This window comes from Anabrus simplex, chromosome 1 (assembly GCF_040414725.1).
Source record: "Anabrus simplex isolate iqAnaSimp1 chromosome 1, ASM4041472v1, whole genome shotgun sequence".
Classification (NCBI taxonomy): Eukaryota; Metazoa; Arthropoda; class Insecta; order Orthoptera; family Tettigoniidae; genus Anabrus; species Anabrus simplex.
Window position 1 is genome coordinate 1,283,643,624 of NC_090265.1, and position 19,597 is coordinate 1,283,663,220.

A 19,597-nucleotide genomic window follows, 5' to 3' on the forward strand; every position below is an offset into this window, starting at 1 on the left:
GAAAGGCTTCGAGGTGTCCGCTATCCGATACTTCGGCACAAAAGCTTGATAACGATGCTATCTCTATCTAGAAATTAACCTGGTTCATTCTGCTGTAGGATAAATATATCTACCCAAAAGTAGAAGTCTAGTTCTAAAATGTTTCGATTTTCTCTCAAAGAATCGAACCCACGTCCTTCTGTGTGAACTAACCACGTCTTTATTGCCATGAATACGCAGCCTCCCATTGACTGCACATTTAAATTTTATTGTACCTTCGTGTTGCTTTACAATTCATCACGTTCTCGTGGAACTAATATTACACCGGCTGTTTTAAATTTAATGAAGCTACTGACTCAATAGCGAGAGTTCGATAGGATTTGAATTCGATTACAAAGTTCATAATAGCTGTTTGTTCACTGTTACATGTAACTACCTCGTGACCGGACGAGATAACTTCATCATAATTGACTTTGATTTGACAATTCTGCGATGGTACTGAACTCATAATTTTGGAAAAATTAGGCAGGTTCGTGAAGTTGTGAGAATTCTACCTACATAAGTCACTGACCCACTTAGCCAACCATCCTCCATCGCTGATTTTAGATATCTGAATTCGGAAGTGGTTCACATTCTACCGTCGACACCGTCCATAATATTTTCTGTGGTGATTGAATTCAGCCCGACGCACATGTTGAGAAGGTATACCTCTCAAGAATACTTTTGTTTTGAATCTATCCACTGCTGAATTTAGGTATGTTAGTTTGCCCTTCCAATTTTAGAGTCCTAATATCATAGTGCTCCTGCCATGCTGCTCCTTTATTTCTACGACCTCCAACGAGAGAACATGTGTCAGGACTTGTCCCTTCACGTGTTCAACCCACAGCACTTTTATCTGGCTGTTCTACATTTAACGTGAGGAACTGAATCTCATTCCAGTCTGTATCTACGAGGCATTCTGGAGATTTGTGTCATAATAATTAAGTTCCCGTTTAAGAACCTAGTGTTAGGTCAAGGTTCTTCTGGGTTGTGACACTTTGCTGTTTCTTTAGACAAGACTGTTGGCATAAATTTAAAAGAAATACGTTAGGTCCCCAACAGGCCATAACTGGATGAGAAGAGCCGAGAAGACAAGACAAGAAAAGAGAACAATAACAACACTGCGTAACAAAAATAATTTGTTTGTCCTTGGGTAATAACTACAGTGTCCACATTTTTTTAACGTTTGACTTGTTAAGTAAGTGGCAATTATTTCTAACGAACATTACTTCCATGTCCGGGGCTTAGATATTTACAAGCAGGCCTACGATCTCTTGAAGAATAAGACAAGAGGGAGTGATGGAAGTTGCAAGAAGGATACCCTTTACATTAGATGCCCTAATATCGTACAGTCGGAAGAAAACCAGAGGCACAGCCATGGAGAGGGGTTACTGGTGGGGGTTAGAACAAAAATAAATACACAGAGACTAACAATAAACAAAAATCTAAATAAATATTCAGATGCATAATTGTAGAACCAACAGATCTGTTGAATCAATTTTTCTAAGAAGCCTCGAATGTTGGATGTTAGATTGTAAACTGAACATGCCATTCGCTGTAAAACTACTTTCCTTGATCGTATTGCTCTCGTTCTGTATTTTAATGTAAGATTTTGTAGTGTACTGCGATCGAAATATCAACATATTTCACTTGTATCAGTGTCCTTATAATGGCAAGCCATGCATGCGCGCAAGACGCATATATCTTCATTGTGTTCTATCAAATTGTTTTAACTATGATCCCCCACCCCCAATCGGATGATCCTGGCTACGCTACTGAAGAAAACTAAATGTGAATGCCTCCAATATCGAAAGTTCATAAAACTGTTCAATATTAGCATTACATTGTCAATTGTCTTGATGTGATTTGTCTCTTATGCTGCCATTCATCTCCGGTAGAGGGGATTACTGCTGCGTCTCGATTAAAACAGCATGCCTGAACAACGACATGAAAGATATAGACTGCTAAACATACTCGTTAAAGCGCCCCTGGTTGAAGCACACCGAACTAACTTTTGCCTGTAACTGTCATGGCGGCTGCCACTTCTTGGTCTTGACAGTTAGCCCTTATCAGTTCAATGAATTGATGAGATTATAGTGTATGTTATTGCAAATTAAAAATTTATTTAAAAATAAACACGACATTTTCAAACATGCTTAATGTTGCAGTGATGTTATAGTGAAATAAGCGCAGTGAATATGGTGAGCATTTGCTTGGTTAAAACAAGTATTATGTATGTAGAAGGATGGATAATTCGGCGTCATGCACTAACAATAAAGTCATTCACTACAGAAAGGCATGTTATACGTACAGCAGTCCACTGAGGGATTCACACGCGTAGAGAAAGATACCTCTTTTCATGACATACCTTCAGTGTCGTTCTGGTATAATTTTTGACTTTTGCTTCTTGGTCTGGTTTGTTATGTTTTATGCTTTTTGCCACTTATGGCTACTTCCTAAGAACTGCTGTGCAACATGCACCACATACGTCCGTTGGTTGCGGTGTAGAATATCTCTACGGCATCCTCTGCCTGTCGTAAGGGGCCACTAAATGGGGTAACCCCAGATTCTAAAGTTTATTTATTTATTTATTTATTTATTTATTTATTTATTTATTTATTTATTTATTTATTTATTTATTTATTTATTTATTTATTTATTTATTTATTTATTTATTTATTTATTTATTTATTTATTTATTTATTTATTTATTTATTTATTTATTTATTTATTTATTTATTTATTTATTTATTTATTTATTTATTTATTTATTTATTTATTTATTTATTTATTTATTTATTTATTTATTTATTTATTTATTTATTTATTTATTTATTTATTTATTTATTTATTTATTTATTTATTTATTTATTTATTTATTTATTTATTTATTTATTTATTTATTTATTTATTTATTTATTTATTTATTTATTTATTTATTTATTTATTTATTTATTTATTTATTTATTTATTTATTTATTTATTTAGTTAGTTAGTTAGTTAGTTAGTTAGTTAGTTAGTTAGTTAGTTAGTTAGTTAGTTAGTTAGTTAGTTAGTTAGTTTAACCTTGCACACCTTCTCAAAGACCGTACTCCAACAACTTCTCCAGATCCTGTCTATGGTAGATTCAGAGGAAATAAGCATATGTTTTGCCTGCAAGTGTCATGGCTGCCAGTGGTTCAAGTAGATTCAAAGATGGCCTTCAGATTAGCAGTCTGTGTTTTTAAGGTGGTTGTGCCTGAATATTGGCGGAAAGTATCTGGATAAATAACTTTAATGCAGCCACTGGCCATAAAACATGCCATATGATTGGATACTACAGCTAGCAGAACTATATAACAATCCTTACTTTACATCCGTAGGTATAACCTTAAAGTGCTTTACACTTGTGTGCCCCCCCTCCCCCGTCTAGTGCTAAATAAGCAACAACGTTGGCTCCTGGACCAAAATAAATTTTCGTGCAACTAGAAGATACTACAACTGTCTGTCTGTCTGTCTGTCTGTCTGTCTGTCTGTCTGTCTGTCTGTCTGTCTGTCTGTCTGTCTGTCTGTCTGTCTGTCTGTCTGTATGTATGTATGTATGTATGTATGTATGTATGTATGTATGTCCCTTGTTAGTGCTTTATAAATCGCAATTAATATTCACCAATACTACAGCCATTCCATTTCGACGCATCAACACCTGTGCAGTAGGAATATAATCAAAAGGAACAACACCACTATGCCAGGCTACGTTGGTATTATAACAGCAGGCACTGTTTCACGAACCACATGGTTGAGACTGTACAAACCGCACCGCAGTCCACAAGACTAAAAGGAGACCTAGAGGCGGCAGGGGTCTGGCGACACACCGTAACTTATCCCAACAAGCCCCCCCGAGGGCCATTCATCTTGAGACTAGGTTGGGTTCACAGCATACAGTACTAACGACCGAATGAGCAATACATGCTGAATTAATTTCTACGCAAATTAACATTCAAGACATATACTGTATTCTACCTCGATAAAAGCGTACTAAACTGCAACCAAATAAGCAATAACAAGTATTTTCGTAGAGAAATCCACGTATTTGTACTTATATTCAGTAGTAAAGACCTCTTCTGATATGACAGTGTCTCTTCAACTCAGATGAAACCTAGAACATTACGATAGTTACCCAACTATGTTGAGCAAAATATGGCACTCAGTGCAGGGAATGTGTCTTCTTCAATATATAATTATCTCTATACTAAGCCTAATAATAATAATAATAATAATAATAATAATAATAATAATAATAATAATAATAATAATAATAATAATCGTCATCATCATCGAACGCTTCTTTGGCTTACGCTGTTTAAACCGCCAATGGTAGATCCCAACTAAGCGAGGAAGAACTGTTAAGCACGAAAACACTGTACTGAGGTTCGATGCCTTGGGGTCATCCCGAGAACTTGCTCTCAAACACTTCCTTCAACAGAGCGAGTTGGCTGTGAGGTTAGGGTCGTGTAGCTGTGAGCTTGCATTCTGAAGATGGTGGGTTTGAATCCCACGGTCGAAGGCCCTGAATATGGTTTTACGTGGTTTCCCATTTTCACACCAGGCCTTTATTAAGGCCACAGCGTCTACCTTCCCAATTCTAAACCTCTCCCATCGTTGAGTCACCGGAAACCTTCGATATGTAAGTGCGACGTTAAACCACTAGCATCAACTTCGATCATATCACATATGTAATAGGTTACAGACGTGTGCTGTTTAAAACTAAACCAGTACGGGGTGATACGCACCTAGTCCTCAATAAGGATTTTTAAGTTATGGCTTATTATTATTATTATTATTATTATTATTATTATTATTATTATTATTATTATTATTATTATTATTATTATTATTATTATACCACTCTTCCCACACTTGTGGGGTTGCAGGTGCGAACTGGGTCGCACATGTGGATTTGGCTGTGTTTTAGGGCCGGATGCCTTTCCTGACGCCAACCCTACGCTGAGGGGTGTAGTCACTATTGCATGTTTCTGTGATGGTTGGTAGAGTAGTGTATTGTCTGAATATGAAGAGGCAAGTGCTGGGACATAGACAAACACCCACTTCTCGACCCAGAAGAATTAATCAGACGCGATTAAAATCTCCGACCCGGCCGGGAATCGACCCCGCGATCCTCTGAACCGAAGGCCTCAACGCTGACCATTCAGCCAGGGAGTCGGAACTTTTTATGTTATGGTTTTGAGGAAACAAATCAACCTTAAAATTAGGAACCATATTTTGACATTAATCAGTAACGAATTAAATTGCTTATTCACCTCAGTGTTTTACTAATGAAATAAAACACCCTTTACGGTTTATAAAATGTATAGAAATCTCTATTATTGTAGGGAGACCGAGTAGATAACATTTTGAATAAGAACCCATGTCGGAAAAACTACCTTTTCCCCGCTACAAGCGATGCACTATCACGCATTTAAATGCCCTGCGTCTGCTACGTCAATGAGTGGAACGGAGTACTTACATTGTTGTTGTTGTGTTTCTGCATCCACTTACAAGAACGGTTTGCCGTGGCGATCACCCATTTCGATACAAACATTGTACTAGCGTGTAATCATCCAGTACACAAACTCACAAACACCTGCAAGTCGAACATTCACCGCTGCCATAACCCACACAAGCAGATCTTCCTCTGGCTCCACTGGTGTCTGGTCTCTTCTTTTTTGTTCTTGTAAGTGGACGCAGAAGCACTTCAAAAATAATATATGTTAGGTCCCACAGGGGTCTGTCCTAGGACCACTTCTACTTTCCGTCTGCTGTATATCAACGATACTACGGCGTCGGTTAACAACTGCAGACACAACATCTACGCTAATGACAGAACGCGGTGTCAAAATACGCGTAAATCCTTCATGGAAGCAGCAGATTATTAGCTTTTCCACAAAAGTATTTGCGACACTTGACTCACTTAGAAGATTCCCAACATATTTCATACAGTTTTGAATGAACGCCTCACTTTCACTCTGGTATTACCTCATTTCGACTACTGTGAAGCCGTGCAAAATGACGTGACTGCTGCTCTTAATGACAAGCTACAACAGGCGCAAAACGCCTGTGTTCGCTATATATGTGACCTACGTCACTATGACCATGTTACACCTGCCTACGATGAACTTGGTTGGCTATAACTGAAACAGCGCCGATTCATCAATTTTCCTCACATTTACCTCACTATTAATAATAATAATGTTATTTGCTTTACGTCCCACTAACTACTTTTTAAGGTCTTCGGAGACGCCGAGGTGCCGGAATTTAGTCCCGCATGAGTTCTTTTGCGTGCCAGTAAATCTACCGACACGGGGCTGTCGTATTTGAGCACCTTCAAATACCACCGGACTGAGCCATGATCGAACCTGCCAAGTTGGGGTTAGAAGGCCAATGCCTTACCGTCTGAGCCACTCAGCCCGGCTTACCTCACTATTTGTACTGTCAATTTCACCTCTCAACCAATCACAATTTCGGACCACGGTCAAAGACTGATTCACTCTTATCGATACCACCTCAACAAACCATAAGGTACACAAACTCGTTTGTTATTTCTTCAGCACGGCAGTGGAATACACTGCTGTTTCTGTCAGAGCCTCGTGTGCTAGTTTCAGGCAACCTTGTCACCGATGTCTACTAGTTATTGGATGAAGGTATTGTTGTTGTTGGTGTTGTTGTTTGCGTGTTATGTTTTCTTAATACTGTATTGTATATTAGCCTTTATTCAAGATGTGCACTGTACATAAACAGTTAGGTCTGTTATTAAGGATAATTATTAAGGATTTCTTTTAGATAGAAACTAGCAGTTTCCCGCTGGCTCCGCCCGCAATGTACAAAGTATGGTATTGTTCGCTACTATCCTCACGGATGTATTTGTAAAGTTTCGAGTTAATGAAATAAAGTACATGATCTGCTGTGGTAATAGAATGTAATATTATGTCAACAAAACACTTGAAAATACATCACACAAGGAAACTGAATTAAACGCTCCTTGGAACAACACTACACGCCGAACTGTTAAAAAGTCCTTCAAAGGTATTCGTCATGGAGACAAATGTACTCATAACTTTTCTAAGAATCTACCAATTTAAGCAGTTGTTGCCTCAAAAGAAAGCGCTTGATCCACTCAGTGTTTTTCAAAACAAACGGCATGCCTCAATTAGAACGAAATATATGATTGCTTCAGTGAGAAAAAAATGTTGAAGAAATGAGACGGCAAATTGAATGTGCACTCATAACTTTCCTCAGAATCAACCAATTTGAATATTTAAGAGCTCAAATGAAAGAGCTCGATCCACTGAGTGTTCATAAGTAAAAACGAACTCTGTACCTTAATTACAGCCAAAGATATGATAACTGCAGAGACAAAAAATTGAAAAACTCAAATAAATTTGAGGAAGACGGAAGTTAAGTGATTTATAGTACCTGATGGCAAATCTGTGCATGAATACCTTTCAGTTAAAAAAAGAATGAAGGAAATCGACAGGATAGAATGGCCAGACTGACTGACTTAAATTTTCATAATTTTTTTAAATATATAGATTAGCTAACATTTTGTGAATTATAGGTAGGCCCTATGTAATAATTGTGTACATCATCATCTGTCTGTCTGTTAGGTCATCAGCCCAGAGGCTGGTTGCTTCCTCAAATAGCACCACCAAAGGTTATGCGGTTATAAGGAAACCCCAAAACCCAATGACAGCACCAAAATGAGGCGTACTAGGAAAGATGAGGAGTGAGGTAGTTTGTCAACGCTTTCCTCACTGGGTCAGAAAGTACTACTGCAGCACGACTGACCCTATGAGCAGCACCTTTCATAACACTCAGATGCACTAGTCATGCTCTGGATGTCATTACTCAGCACTACCCATACCCCAGCAAGTTTCATATTGTCATAGCCATGGGTGTTGACTGGGACTTCGGTGGAAGCTACACTTTACTCTGGCCTGTGCCAAGAGATGGATGCAAAAGTACTGTATCCATCAAGAAATTACAGCAGGCATTCATCATCATCATCATCATCATCATTCATTTTTAAATCGTAATAATGTATTGTTTAGCACCTGTAAGATGACTTATTCATAGTCTGTTTCTTTTATCTTCCTTTCTTTTTTGTTTTGCTAGTAGCCTAACATCGCGGTAACATACTGAAAGTTTTCGGCGATGCAAGGATGGGAAAGGGCTAGGATTGGGAAGGGAGCGGCCGTGGCCTTAATTGAGGAACAACCCCAGCACGGGAAATCACGGAAAGCCATTTTCAGGGCTGCCGACGGTGGGATTCGAACCCACCATCTCCCGAATGCAACGTCACAGCTACGCGACCCTAACCTCAAGGCAATCTCGCTCCGTCTTAATCTTGTCAGACGAAATAAATCTATCATATTCTATATTATTCTATGTACTCCGCTCTGCTCATCGATGAAGCAGACACTCGAGGTGAATCGGTGTGTTTCCGGATATCGGTTCTTATTCAAAATGCTATCTACTCGGTCTCCCCTACAGGCCCTCAAAGTGTGTAATACAAATGCAGATACACCCTGTCTAATTTTCACGAATGGTTTAAGACTTATCGTCGTTCTATAGTCAAAGTGCAGGCAGCCAGGAGGGCCTTGGAGAAACGTCACACGCCCCACATCATGCCCCACATACATCTGGAGTTAGGCGGCTAATGTCATCTACAATGAAATCTTGTCATATCATCACAAATTTAACATTGCTCCCGCGAAAAGCTAGTGTTTGTACATAATTTTCAACGCGCTCTGAATTAAATTTAAAATTAACAGGATGATCACATACTATGCAATGCCACATATAAGAGGACTTACTAGATTATCTTCAGGTCAAATGTTTTCTCTCATTATCCTAATACAGACTACAATCAATATGAATGGTTTGAAAAGAGAGGAAGAAATCAAGGTACTTCGCTCTAGTATATCACATAAAGATGTTGTAGCACGTTACCTTCGATATCATGTTTTCTAGAACAAAATACACCTCGCATCTTGCCTTTATGTCCCAAGCAGAAAAAATCCTATTTATATGATAATTGGAGAACGGCGAAGCTCTTTTGATGTAGCAACAAAAAAGCTAAATGCATCGATTGCTTTATCCTTTTGTCTTTGCATCTGCGACTACATCGGCTTCCCCAGCGAGTCCATCACAAGAGACTTGAAGTCTACTGTAGACAGTTCTGTACGAGATATTCGCTGTCAATCCTCTTTAGAGGCAGAGGAATGACTCGGCCGGCGAAGAGAGAGAAGGCCTCTCTGTCACAACTTCTTGGTATTCGAGTGAACAGCGGTTCAAAGCAGCTGCATGCACACCAGTCTTTCCCGGAACGCTACACTGGAATAAATTCCACTTGTCTCTTTCGGTGTTCGTGTCTTTCTTTGGTTTAAATGGTACATTCAGAACGTAACTTCTTGAAAAGTCGACCTGTTGAAAAATGACGAAATGTTCCTCGTATATCAGATATATTCAGCAGTTATATTTGCAATGAGAAAGGTAATGCCAAAGACTTTAGCACTGTAGTACACCCCCACCCTGGTGATGTGTATGTGTCACCCACCTCCGAAGAGATAGGTGGTATGAGGGGTACCGATACCGGTGCGCTCCTGGCGCTCCTCTGTCGGTCATGCATTTGTGTTATTTCTGAATGAATTTAATACGATACATTTTAAAATTTGATTTAATTTTATAACAGTAAGAGATATTTTCATGTGTTTTTATATATTATGCGAATTGTGGCCAGGGTCAGCAGTGCATTTAATTATGTGGCTGACACAGTAATTTTAGTGTGTGTGATGTGGTACTGTAGGATATTTCCTGCAGTAGCAAACCACGCCTGATGTTGCGTGGGAGTTGCAACAGCTGCATCGCGAAAAATTGTACCGCTTATTTAATAAATTTATAAATGTGATGGATGTTGTTATGTGAAAGCATCGTTAATAGGCAGCATATAGTATGTGCTCCGCCTCGTCTCCGAGTACCAGTGCTTAATCTTATTAGGTGTTTTCATAGCGTAAGAAGGCGGATGCAGTTAAGGAAGTGAGAACGTAGCTTGGTTGGTCTTGGTTTACTTGACGGGGGAGTAGGGGTGGGGGGTGGGGGTGTTCTGATTAGGTTCTTCACGGTCTCGGCTACTCGATCCACCGAGGGGGCCCTGAATTTGACTGGAGTAAGCTGAGGATAAGAAGTAGGAGGTTGTTGCTAGGCGTGTTGAGGGGAGGGGTGGGGGTAGTGAGAAGAGGCTGGGGTGAGTATGTTGCTGTCTGTGGTTTAGCAAGTGTGTTTTTGTGCAGTTTCTGTTTAAATGCCTTCTTAAAATACGGGCAACCAGGGAACGATGCTGCGTGATTGCCGTGGCAATTTGCGCAGGTTGCCTCGTCCCGTGGCACATTGCATTTGGAGTGGTGGTGAGGGCCACCACACCTATTGCAGCGGGTATCATTTTTGCACCTGGCGGCATGGTGGTTTACTTTAAGGCAGCTGTAACAGAGTATCGTCAGTCAGGGGTGTGGTGGGCGGGGTTGAGATTTTGTTTTGAAATGTGGTGTTGGAAGAGGAGGCTGGTTTGAGTTGTGGGTCTATTTTGGTTGTTTTGCTGTGTGGGAGGCTTATCTTTAATTGAGGTTTGTGAAGCTTGTGGCTGGGTGGTGGTGTTGGTTGACTGGGTTGATTTATTCATAGATAGAGGGGGCGGGAGGGGGGAGAGGGATGGGAGTGGTTTGAGTGTGGATATCGGTTGTTATGGGGTATATGTGCTGTGATTTGTATTGCGTATCTGGAGTTGTTTGCGATTCTTGCTGTTGGGTGGATGGAGTAGTTTGAGGGGTGGTACTTATGGTAGGATGGGGAGAATTAGTTTGGGTTGTTCTTGAGTTCAGCTTCTTTCTGGTAGTGGTGGCAGCTGGCGTCTAGAGTTTTCTTGACATGCTTGATGTTCTTGGTAGCGGTGGTTGAATTTGCCTGCGTTGCTGTATCAACTGATGAGGATTAGATTTGAGATGTGGAAATGGAAGAAGTTTGGGTTTCGTGGTTTGAAGTTTTAGGTGGTAGAATGACTTGCTGATTTATATCATTATTCATGTGGTTGATGATGATAGGGGTGGGGATATTTATGTGCTCAAGTGCATTGAGAATATGACGGACTGAATTATTGCGGTGAGGGGTGACCAATAGCAAGTTGTTGTGAGATTCTTCAATAACAGCGATGTGCTCGTCGAAGATAGGCATAAGGGTGCTGATGATAGTTTTCCTGATCACAGGGACTGGGTCTGGATTTCTGAGATTGAATATGATCACCATGCACTTCGGAGAGATTGGGAAGGTGGTGTTCCCGCGAACACGGAAGAGTGGGACTGAATAGTCGACTTCTTCGTTTTTATCTGCTTCTTCTTTTTCTTCTTCGGAGCTACCGCTATCATCTGCTTCATGTGGGGTGGATTGATTGAGAGGTTGGGGGGGGACTATTGTGGAGAGACGGAGGAATAGGGTGGTGAGTGGTGGCGGAGTGGGCTGGGGGTGGATTGAAGCGTTGGGAGTGATAGTGTAGGAGTGAGCTGCTCTAGTGTGCCGAGTGATGTTTCTAGGAAGTACGACATTTCTGCCTGCCAGGTTTGTTGCCAAGTTTGCAGGTTGGCTGCTAACTGAGTTTGCCAACTTGGTGGTTAGCTCATGATGTGTAAAATGCGCGGGGAGTAGGTAACGTGAAGCGCTGGTTAGGTCTGGTCAAACTCTAGCGAGGACCGGCGTGGTTGGCGCTCGCTCAGTGGGCACGGTCGGAACAGGTGTAGTTTTACCGTGTCGCAACGGGACAAGTTCCGAACCAATGACCACACTGAGGGCTCTGACAAATTGCTTGGTGCTTGTGTAAACTGGGTTTACAGGCGGCTGTTGGTACTTCCTCAATTCTTGGCAGGCAGTTGACGATTGTTTGATTCAAACAGGTTATTGCAGGTGGCCTGCAGGAGCTCGATAGCGGGCGATCGGTGCTTGGCGGGTAGCCGGTATCTGGCGAGCTAGGGGCTCACCGAAGGTCTGGTAGATGTCGGCGTTGAAGCTTGCGATCTGGGTGCCAGTATCTTGGCTGACGGTGTTTGGCTCTCCTGGATGTGCTTCAAAATCCTTTAGTTGAACTTATTGGATTTCACTTGAACCGAACTACAACTGGTCAACTACAACACCGTCAGTGATTATTGGACAGCATTTTTCCTCTACCCTGCTATAGCATCCTCGTTGATAAAACAATACCGCCTATCTCACGATACTATTCCTACAAATTATTGTCCTTAAATCTGGTCACGCCTCCCAATCACATATGCACAAGCAGTCATATATTATACTGTATGAGAGCGTAAATTTTTGCTAGTGGCTTTACGTCGCATCGACACAGATAGGTCTTACGGCGACGATGGGATAGGAAAGGTCTAGGAGTTGGAGGAAGCGGCCGTGGTATTAATTACGGTACAGGCCCAGCATTTGCCAGGTGTGAAAATGGGAAACCACGGGAAACTATCTTCAGGGCTGCCGACAGTGAGATTCGAACCTACTATCTCCCGGATGCAAGCTCACAGCCGCGCCCCCGTAACCGCACGGCCAACTCATCCGGTGAGGGCGTAAAATATTTCATGCAAACAAACATTCCTACCGGACGGTACAGTAAGCATTTGCCTTCTCACATAAGCACAGGAAATTGAACACAACGAAAACTGTTCTGATGGACTGCATAACCGTATCTTGCTGGGAGCCTTGACCAGTCTTGAGCAAAATAATGAATAGGAAGAGCATTGTGAGATAGGCAGTATTGTTTCTTCAGCGACGATATTGCGTACCATTATTGTTACTGCAATGCTACACACACAAATAATAATTTTCTCTACAAGTTAGAGGAATCAATCAAATCAATAAATCAATAAACCAAACAATCATCACTGATCTGCTTTTAGGGCTGTCGCTCAGGTAGTAAATTCCCTAAAATTGTTTACTAGTCTTTTTAACTCGGCAATGGTGTGTTGGGGTGCTGCATACCCCTTAGCACATAATTATATAAATATTCGCTAGAATGCGCCTTGCACTGCTTCGTAGTTACAGGTAGCTGCCAGCGGTTTCGTAACCTTAGTTGTGCATTTGACTTCGTGAGCTGCAGTTGGAAAAAGTGGGAGCTTGCTGGGGTATAGGAAACCCCCACACACCACTCCCGTTTCATAAAAGGAAGAGGTAAATATACTCATTAAAATTATATTTTTTGTTTCTATGTTTCCTAATATGTAATATTTAGTTGTTAACAATAAATATTGCTATAGATGGATCCTTATGGGCCTCAAGGAGACGATATGTGAGCACTAATTGATGCTGTCTGGATGAGCCAGTTGATTCTGATGGAGATGAAGAAGAAGATGTTATTTCAAGTGATCACACACATCATCAGAGCAGGAAGAGGATGTCAACGAAGAAGAAGAAGAAGAAGAAGAAGAAGATAGTGACAGTGTAAATTATTACCTGGGTAAGGACGGAAACACAAAATGGAGGAAGGGAAGTTCACGGCCTAATGTTCGAACAAGGACGCATAACATCATTTCTCATCTTCCAGGTGTTGTTGGTAATGCCAAACAATGTGTTACAAGTTTAGAATGTTTTAAACTGTTTATGTCTTCAGATAATTATTTGAAGCATTAGTTTTGTTCACAAAAAAGCGCATTGAGTGTCAGATTGATCGTTATTCACAGCAATACATACTAAAACCAGCAACAGAGACAGAAATTATGGCAGTACTAGGGCTCCTATACTTAGCAGGGATTCTCAAAGCAAGTAGGTTGAATTCAGAAGAACTTTGGGCATCTGATGGAACTGGGATAGACATTTTTCGATCTACAATGTCTCTACAGAGATTTAGAATTCTCTTGCGGTGTCTTCGGTTTGATGACCAAGATACATGAGCAGCCAGGAAGGAGGTAGGTAAATTGGCTCCAATTAGAGACCTATTGGGTCAGTTTGTAAGTAACTGTAAAAGACATTACTCAGTAGGTGAATACGTTACCTTAAATGAAAAATTGGAAGCATTTCGAGGAAAATGTTCCTTCAGAATGTACATTCCTACCAAACCAGGAAAATACGGACTAAAAGTGTTTGCCTTAGTTGATGCCAGAATGTACTGTATTATACTTTAAATTTAGAAGTATATTTAGTAACGCAGCCAAATGGTCCTTTCAAAGTAAGCAACAAAACGGAAGACTTAGTGGAACGGATGATTCAACACATATCAGGTTCAGGTAGGAATATGACCACAGATAACTCGTTCACAAGTTGCAACCTTGCCTCCAAACTTCTACGTGAACATAAACTGACGTTGGTTTGAACGATACGAAAGAACAAGAGGGAAATTCCACCAGGGTTTGTAAACACACGAGGTCGTCCTGTTCACTCAAGCATCTTTGGATTTCACGAGGACAAAATTTTAGTCTCCTATGTCCCCAAAAAGAACAAAGTCGTCTTACTGATGTCCACAATGCATAATGATGATACCATTGATGCTTCTATAGGGAATGTTGCTAAATCCGAATTCAATGCATTCTATAACGCTACTAAAGGCGGTGTTGATGTTGTAGATGAGCTTTCTGCATTATATGGCGTATCAGGGGACAGTAGGCGATGGCCACTAACATTATTATTCGCTCTGATGAATGTGGCGGGAATTAATGAACAGATAATTTACGATTCCAATCTCAAAACACAATATATACGTCGGACGTTCTTGAAAGATTTGTCTCTCGAGTTGATTAGGGGCCAATTAAATCAGAGACAAAACGTGAATTTGCCTAGGAATCTGGCTGCCAATGTCCGACGTCATTCAACAGCAACATTATCTCAAGAACCTAAAAAAAAAAAATTCAGAAGAAACAAGGACACTGTAGGAAATGTCCAAGGAAAAATGACCGCAAAACAAAATACACGTGTAGTCAATGTGACATTTGTAGATGAAGCACGTGGTGGTAATGTGTGAAGATTGTGCCACTAAGGAAAAGTCAGATGATGATTAGTAGTGAATAAATAAATGTTAAACTGCATTGTTGGAGAGTACAGAACTGCATTGATGCCATTGTATAACAATATACACTGACTGACAGAGCAAATGCAACACCAAGAAGGAGTGGTTCGAAAGGGATGGAAGTTGGGGAAAAAACAGAGACGGCACGGACGAATAATTGATGTTTATTTCAAACCGATATGCAGGTTACACAATGCGCACGGCATCGACTCAGTAGGATGTAGGACCACGCGAGCGGCGATGCACGCAGAAACACGTCGAGGTACAGAGTCAATAAGAGTGAGGATGGTGTCCTGAGGGATGGTTCTCCATTCTCTGTCAACCATTTGCCACAGTTGGTCGTCCGTACGAGGCTGGGGCAGAGTTTGCAAACGGCGTCCAATGAGATCCCACACGTGTTCGATTGGTGAGAGATCCGGAGAGTACGCTGACCACGAAAGCATCTGTACACCTCGTAGAGCCTGTTGGGAGATGCGAGCAGTGTGTGGGCGGGCATTATCCTGCTGAAACAGAGCATTGGGCAGACCCTGAAGGTACGGGAGTGCCACCGGCCGCAGCACATGCTGCACGTAGCGGTGGGCATTTAACGTGCCTTGAATACGCACTAGAGGTGACGTGGAATCATACGCAATAGCGCCCCAAACCATGATGCCGCGTTCTCTAGCGGTAGGGCGCTCCACAGTTACTGCCGGATTTGACATTTCTCCACGCCGACGCCACACTCGTCTGCGGTGACTATCACTGACAGAACAGAAGCGTGACTCATCGGAGAACACGACGTTCCTCCATTCCCTCATCCAAGTCGCTCTAGCCCGGCACCATGCCAGACGTGCACGTCTATGCTGTGGAGTCAATGGTAGTCTTCTGAGCGGACGCCGGGAGTGCAGGCCTCCTTCAACCAATCGACGGGAAATTGTTCTGGTCGATATTGGAACAGCCAGGGTGTCTTGCACATGCTGAAGAATGGCGGTTGACGTGGCGTGCGGGGCTGCCACCGCTTGGCGGCGGATGCGCCGATCCTCGCGTGCTGACGTCACTCGGGCTGCGCCTGGACCCCTCGCACGTGCCACATGTCCCTGCGCCAACCATCTTCGCCACAGGCGCTGCACCGTGGACACATCCCTATGGGTATCGGCTGCGATTTGACGAAGCGACCAACCTGCCCTTCTCAGCCCGATCACCATACCCCTCGTAAAGTCGTCTGTCTGCTGGAAATGCCTCCGTTGACGGCGGCTGGCATTCTTAGCTATACACGTGTCCTGTGGCACACGACAACACGTTCTACAATGACTGTCGGCTGAGAAATCACGGTACGAAGTGGGCCATTCGCCAACGCCGTGTCCCATTTATCGTTCGCTACGTGCGCAGCACAGCGGCGCATTTCACATCATGAGCATACCTCAGTGACGTCAGTCTACCCTGCAATTGGCATAAAGTTCTGACCACTCCTTCTTGGTGTTGCATTTGCTCTGTCAGTCAGTGTATAATCAGTTTGTGTGGTAGTAACAATCCGTTAAAATAAAAATGTCAAACGTTAAGTATTTTTAATATACCAAAAACAACATGGGGTGTACCACACCCCACACACCACTGGCGTATGAATTTCTGACCACACCACTGCCGGGTTAAAATGATTTCAATGAGTAAAGAAACGTGTCGAACAGTTTCTTCTTAAATAATTTAACTCCTTAATAATGCCTTACTTTTAAATGCTCCACTCAGTGGTATTTGTCTACTAATGTTACTTCAGTTATCTCTACACACAGAGGTCGGAACATACCGCATAGTCGGGTAGCTCATCTCCTTACTCCCAAGTCTTCCCAGCACAATGTTTTTTAAGATTTTCGTGTCACTATTCTTTTGTTGGATTCCACCCAGAACAAGTCGAGCTGTTTTCCTTTGGATCTTTTCCAGTTCTCTTAGCAAGTAGCCTAATCCTGGTGTTTGTCACATACACTGGAACCACTCATACTCTACATATTGCACCAGGAATGCTGGTCCGAGACAGAGTCCCCGATGATTAAAGTAGTACTACGCGCCAAGCGCTAACATCCTGCCAGCTGCAAGCAAGTCAGCCTTGAGCGACATGGAGCATGTGACGTCACGTTCTGCAGAGCACGATCAAGGCCAAATTACGTCAGCCGAGAGAACATTCCAAACGTCCTATCGTTAATAACTTTTGTTTGGATTAACGTACGAGTGAATGAACTATGTCATCGTGTGGACGAATTTTTTGCGATCATCATTCCCAAGTTGAAAGAAATTCAACGAAGATTAAGGGAGATATTTAATGAAATAGAATAGCCTCTATTCTCCAAGATCCTGTATGAAAGGGAGACATATTTGCTTGTAAAATCAGTCAACTTTGTGCCACAGTCGAGGCCGGACGGTCGGCTGATGGTTATTATCCGCCGCCGTTATGTAAGTCACCAGTTCGATTCGCGAAAAGAGTTTTAAAGTCCGCGTAATAGAACTCTAACTCTACAACGCTTCGATATGGACTTTGAAATTTCAACACCGTTCGCGTGTGATAGTGAAAGTTCCACCACGAATGAAGACGTGTTGATCGATGTACATTTCAAGTGATTAACTGTTTATGTGACCAGCACAAGTGCAATTAGAACTTACATATTTTCTCTCACGAGTACGATTTTCCTTTACCATGTAATTAAACATAACTCAGTGTTTGAATTCAAAAGGTGATACAATTTTCTGACAATAAAACGTCAAACTGTACTTCTACTTTACGAAGTGATTAAACTTAATCCAGTGCTTGAATTCTAAAAGGTGACAGAATTTTCTGACACTAAAACGTCAAACTGTGCGTCTACTTTACCAAGTGTTTGAATTCAAAGGGTGATAGAATTTTTCTGACAGTAAAATGTAAAACTGTACGTCTATTTAATTAAGTGATTGACATACTTAACCGAAGTTATAAACTTCATGGCCGTTCGTATTGAACCGAGAATAACATAATGAGTTATGTATTGAAAACGTGGATTCTATTATATTAAATTACTTTTGTGATATTTAGCCGAATTAAACATTACAATCGAACTTAGATTTTTTTCCCAAGTGAATAATATTTTCGGTAGGACTTGCTCACGACTTTGTGATTTAATGAACTGTGTTTTACATGCAAAAGACGCTTCTTGTTTCTTAGGATAGGACTTGTATCTGTGAATACATCGAACTCAGGACAGTTCTCGAACAGACTGTGTATTCATTTCAACGTTACTGTGAACGGGAATAAATTCAGAAGATATTTTTTCTATTTACGACTTATTACAAGTGATTCATTCAAAATACAACAGTGTGAACTTGAAAATAATCACAAGTGAAGTACAGTACTTTATATGTCTCCGTTATTCTTCAGCCCATGTTGTTAATATTTGACTGTGACATATTCATTATTTCTTCCTAAGTGGCTGGTACATCACAAGTTCAATTCCATTTTTACGTTACGAGTTCAGTTCAGTTTCTTACTTAACTCGGTCTAGTATTATCGACTGTGTAAATTTCAACTTCGGTGACATTCTATCTTAATTTTCAAGTGCGATCAGATTTCAATGACATTCTATCCTTACTTGTGATCTGTTTGAAATAATTATTACTAATAACTTTGTCTGTGCAGAAGTCGAATGCCTAAACGAGTACATTCCGGTCATAAGTGCATTGTCGTGTTCCACTTCTACAAGAGCTCCTAGATCTTCGAGATCTTCCAGAAATTCGAGATCTTCCAGACCTCCATCGAAAAATGATGCAGATTTGAATGAGTTTCGCAGAACTGCAGTGTACAGTACCAGCCCAATCCAAGGAGGGCACTCACTATAACTTCTGTACGGAGGTGATGTTGAATTTTGACATTTATTTTGTAAATAAACTCTTCAACAATTTTAAGAAAAGTTCTGTTATACTTATTTCTTGCTAACCTCTCCTCTGTAACACTTCAGATATAGACCGGACACACCCTGTGTTAGTCTCATGCCTTGCTAGCCGACTTAAACAACATTTACTGTTACAATACATATACGCCCTACCCTTTTCATGCTTACTACAACCCCTAGATATCCCTGTAATTAACCTTTATTTACAACATCGTTAACGCGATCACTCCAATGACGAACTTACCTTATATTAACATCTAGGTAACGGCGATCTCCGTGAGGTACCATCCTCCCATCAATACAGTAGTTAAAAAGTGAGAGGCCTATTCCTCTTGGTAGAATTTACACCATGACTTTTCATCCCTCTTTCTTCTCTACAAGTTTGTGGAATTGTATAACTGATCGAATGTGAAGTATGATACTTCTAGAACAAGCTTGTAAACAAATTTTACATAAATATGATCTGGAAGTTCTAATATTTTTCTCATTCTTCTTTTTCTGCCACTTTTCTCCACACCTGTGGGGACGCGGGTGCGAACTGCATCGCACATGTGGATTTGGCCCTCATTTACGGCAGGGTGCCCTTCCTGACTCCAACACTATACGGAAGGATGTAATCACT